We start from the raw sequence: 5,359 nt of genomic DNA on the forward strand, positions 1-5,359 counted from the left end.
GAAGGGCCAGTGCTTCATATCATCCTGCACTGCCTCGTCGGCGTAACGGCGGCCGATCAGACGTTTTGCATCGAACACCGTATTGGTGGGGTTTGTGCCAGCCTGGGCCTTTGCGGCTTCACCGATGAGGCGTTCCTTGTCTGTGAAGGCCACATAACTTGGCTTTGTGCGGCTACCCTGACTGTTGGCTATGATCTCCACCCTGTCGTGTTGGAAAACACCGACGCAGGAAAAGGTAGTTCCTAGGTCAATGCCGATAGCAGGACTTGCTGACATGGCTTCGTGTGGGGTAGAGGCGCTGAAGCGTTGTGTCAAATAATGATGACCACCACGGCTGCCGCAACCTTTTATATCAACTGCAACCAATCCTACTCAACCTATCCACGATGCGCGCTATCTAGTAGAATTTTTTTTATCCAACCGAGAGGTGCCACTCTTTAGTACTTCTTCTCATTAGCTGGCGACTGCACACACAACGGCAGTGGCGCATAATGCAGGCTTCGGTTTGAGCATGCCTGTGATTGAGCCTTGGTGTAAGCAGGATTGTCAGCTTCATTTTGAATCGGGGCTGGTGGAAATACAGCAGTGTAGAAGTGCCAACATATCAGCTTATGACTGGTAGTATCGTGATACTTATAAAGCCCAAGTAGTGAGTTAGGAAAGTATTTCATGATTGCTGGTACCCTCCTTACTGCCTTGGCTGTCTCCATCAGAAATAGTCAAGTAGAAAACCAGAAAAAAGCGGTTGATTTACCGCAGCAATTCGGAGTCAGGTAGCGTACTGCATGTTTGCTTTAACATTTTTGTTCATGAATTGGTTCTTCTCATGGCCAAATGACATTGTTCATTGGAAGGAAGTCGGTTAAGTACTCGTGCTTGCGGCCAATAAGGATGGTCTTAAGAAGGCAACTGGATGAAATCCAGTGGGAAAGTATGGTTAATGTAGTCAGGAATGGCGGTTCTTCAAAGTTTGGGTTGCAATGCCAAAACAGTGCACTTGCAAATATGGAGTCCTCTAATTTACCTTTGCGCTAATAAATGGCTTATCGTGGAATTCAGGAGCTAAAACCTAAAGTGGTAGCGACATTTGCACGGAGGGTTAATGTAAAACTGCCAGTCAACTTCACCACTGGGGTCAAATATCATTAATAGCTGGGTGGATGCATGTTGAAGCCAGGGGTGCCTTCCAGGTTTTACATGACGTCAATATGCCTTCGATTTGCTGCCTTCCTCTAAATGTTGTATTCTAACAAGTAAGCGAACTCAAAGATCTGCTTTTACACAAATGGTAGACTTTCATTTTGTATAACACAAACAATTACGCCAATCCCAGCTGGGTCTATTGTTTTGGCAACCACTTTTATTTTTTGGATTACTCCGACTTCGTTCAGGAGCACATATATCATTATTGCTAGGGGTAATGACATAATAAAAGACTGAATGGTAAAGAATTTGTGCACCATAACGGACTTGGACACAATTTCCTCATAGCACTATTAAAAGATGGGGGTGGTACCTCCGCGGCGGGTCAGTATGGTGTGGACACCCAATTAGCCAACCTTGATGTGGACACCCCATAACCTATCGGTAACATTAACGATGATGAGCAATGTAGGCGAGAGACCCCAGTTGGTGACTTATTCGCCATTTGTCCGTGGAATGTAAAATCATTTAAAGCGACAACCGGGATAGCCCAAACCACGTATTTTGAAATGATTGCTTGTATATAGTGAGAAGGTCATTTAAAATGGAGTGAGCCACATTTTAACGTTGTGATAAGGCACGCTGTTGAACATCCTGAGATGCTCACGCATATTTGCATGAAGTGATGTGACCAGTAGAGTATTCTTCGGAATCCTTGTAGTCTAAAATCAGGTTACGAATGAAAGAACGAATGAGGTGGATGTGTACGAGTGAATGAATAGCAAAGCATTTGCATGGAGGCTTCAATAAATTCCTGTTTGTAACCACTGAAGTTTAAAACGAGTATCAATTCGCATACGTCCGGTTTTAACAATCATGTGAAAGTAATTGGATTTTAAAATTTAGTGACTTCGTAATTGGTGCAAATCTCTTCATTTCGGTCTTCGCATTCTCGTGCTTACCACCACGATTCCAATTGTACTTTTACTTCTTTACTTTTCTTCTGCCTTTATTCCGGTAGAAATATTCTAATGGCTTGTAAATTTAGGCTGGTCCCTTCTATGCACTCCATTTTGTCCCCTTAACCAACCATATTGAGGTTTGAATGTGATGACTGCTGACGTAAGGAATCAAAAGGCTTAACTCTTACTTGCCAATCAAAACGCGACTGGTCTGGTACCCACTCCTACCTTCCATCAGCTCTCGGGTGGCACCACTCGATTTGGGTGTGACGGAGGCGCCTGGAAAACAAAGTGCAGTAATTACTGTGTCGGAATGCAAACAATCACCGCAATTCTCTAAGCCGCATTTGCTTGTTTGTTTTCGCCTGTTTGACTGTGACTTGTTCATGTACTCCCAGCTGTACCAATCAAATAAGGCGTGGTGGCAAGTAGTCGACGTGAATGACAAGCACTGTAGCATGAACACAAAAGCGGGATGTTTCAGACTTAATGAGAAGACTTTCCATTCAAATGATAATGATGTTTTTTGCGTAATTTAATGCAGTTAGAGTGTGGCGATGAAGGTAAGCATTTCGCATTTTACCTGTTAGCAACGGCTAAGGGAATCGTTTGCTTTTGCAGAAAGATATGTGCATGGCATAAATTTTTCTTAAAACTACGACCTAATTTTACTTTCCCGGTCCACGTCGTTACCGCTCCATCGTGATCCAGTCAACTATCTGAGATAGAGTCAATTCAATAATTCCCTTATCGTTCCGCAAGCGTGTTATGCATTTATATGAAGGAATAATATTTATCACTAAATGTTGTTATGAATTAGTTGCTGGTCATGACTCAGAGCCTGAGAGTTGGCATTCGACAAAAGTGGCTATGACTTCACTGGCAATTATCTAAAGGCACTTAGCAGATTTTGCCTTTCAAAGCGGATGCCCTTCTTTTGTAAAGTTGTGGCACAACATCCATCCCATATTGCTACCACCAGTGTAACACGATGAAATCGAAACAGGAGGTGTCTCACACAATTTGCATTAGCAAAATGGATTCTCCTTTTTCCAACAAGCAATCGACGGCTTAAAGAAGGGATACTGAGAATCCTTTAACTAATCCATGGAACTTTGTCACGGACTTCCATCCTAAATTATTAGACCTGAGTGACTGTAGGACAGGGTTACTTTCCTCCATACAGATTCAGGAAACCAGCTAAATGCGGCAACACTTGCTCTATCTGGGGCATAGTTGAGTATCACGCATAATACTTTTCGCAAGTAGGTGGGAAGTTGGGTCAAATTCGACGTTCCATTTGTTGTGTCGATATTAAAACAATGCTGTTAGAAAAAGCAAACCCTTCAAAATTTGTAACAACCAAGATCTAATCTTGGCGACACAAGTTGCAACAAATCTTCGTCAATAAAAACACAACGGGGGATGAAAACCCTATTAACTATTGTTCACAAATCACCTTAATCGAATCATTTTCTAGTAAATTCTACCATTTGTAAAATAGTAGACTATGCACAAAACTTGAATGGTGCCTATTTACTTTACCAAATATACTACTTAAATTACAGAGTAGTACTATACTCCTTGGATTGCCAGTCACTAGACTCCATACCTACGTGTCAAAAACCGATCAAGTCTTTCCTACAAACCTGCCTATCATTCATGATGAAGTGTTCATCAGGATGGCTCTCTGTTTTAATGTCTTTGAATATACTGGTGCCGATGTGCAATCTACAACTTTAGCCTACTTATTATTTTAACGCGAATTTGAAAATATGTTTATCTGGAAATGGACAAGAGAGCGTTTTTTTCACATTCTTCCTCCTTCGAGGCGTTTGAAATAGGAATCGGATTGAAGTTACTACTGGCCATTCACACGTTTACAGCCCACAAGTCAGTTGAATCCTCTCGTAATGAGAACTCAATGGGTAGTTCATTTTCAGCGCCTTTTAGAGTTTATTTGCAATCAGTACATCTGTGAATGAATTTTATTTCAAAATTCTAATGCTCTTGCATCTTCATAACGATATGACATAAACAGATGGATTGCAGTCTAGTTGCACCTCATTTCGGTTTAAGTCATCTGGCTGTCGACAGAATGTCGGTTAAGGTACTTTCGGCTCTTCATTTAGTGGTGATTAAGGGGTAATATTTTGTAGAGTCGCAACAAGTAGGCCCAACTCCAGTAATTCTGAATTTCTCATCAACCGTTTTATGGATATTTTGCTATTCCTATTTTTAGCCTAACCTGCCTGTTTTGGGTCCTTTTTACCCAATTTGAAAGAGAATTTGAGGTGGGGAATGTTTTTTAGAGAAGGTGTTTAACCATTGCTGGCGGACCGAATCCACCTGCGAACCAAACACTGGATCGGCTCTTTTGATAGGGCATCCAAGTTTGAGTCTCTATTGGTTTAGTGAATGCAATCAAGATATTTGTTTGCTGCACACACTTGTTTTGGGAGAGTTGGAGTTGAGTCAGGAGCTGTTGGAACCCAAGATTTTTGAAAAGGTTAACATCATAGGTTGGAAGAAGTCGTCAAGATTTGTTTCTCTGTTTCCACCAAAATCAAATGAGGCGTTCACATGTTTCCGAAACATTATTCATACTGTCGCATATGCTTGACTTTTCTTCTAAATCCCTAAACCCGTAAATAAGTTGAAAATGTTCAAAAGACTTTTGAACTGAACGTAATAGCATATCCTAGTAAGGGAGGAGGTACACTCTGACGTTTGTACTGACAGATAGTAGACCCTCAGGATTGTCGAGTGCCAATCCAAATACCTCATGCTTTCGGTTTCTGAGGCGACAGCTGTTCCGAAAATTTTTGGGAGCTGTGACTCTTGCATTCTGTAAAATGCCAGCAATGCCTTGCCAAAAGAAAATTGAATTATGTCGGTTGTGGCGAGGTGGACGGTTTGGACCTCATTCTCATTTTTAAAGGTCATCTGCAAAATTTCTTCTAACCAATGCTTATTATTATTATTTTTGATAAAATAGTACGGCTGGACCTAGCTGTTATGTGCAAAGGCACATCGGAAGGCAGCTGATTGTGCATGTCTATGAAGTCTGCAGCAGGTTGGTGCCTCCTTAAACGTTGTCCAGGGAGTCTGTCAATGGATAATTCCGCACAAGTGTGATGCTTTGTGTCCCTTTTTATGATTTACAGTGCATTGTGACTGCTGTCGTGATTGGGTTCTTTAACTGAGGAAAGTGTGCAATCTTCAATTGCACCAATGACGCCTTCTGCCATTTC

The sequence above is a fragment of the Echinococcus granulosus genome, assembly GCF_000524195.1.
Source record: "Echinococcus granulosus chromosome Unknown EG_S00074, whole genome shotgun sequence".
Taxonomy (NCBI): domain Eukaryota; kingdom Metazoa; phylum Platyhelminthes; class Cestoda; order Cyclophyllidea; family Taeniidae; genus Echinococcus; species Echinococcus granulosus.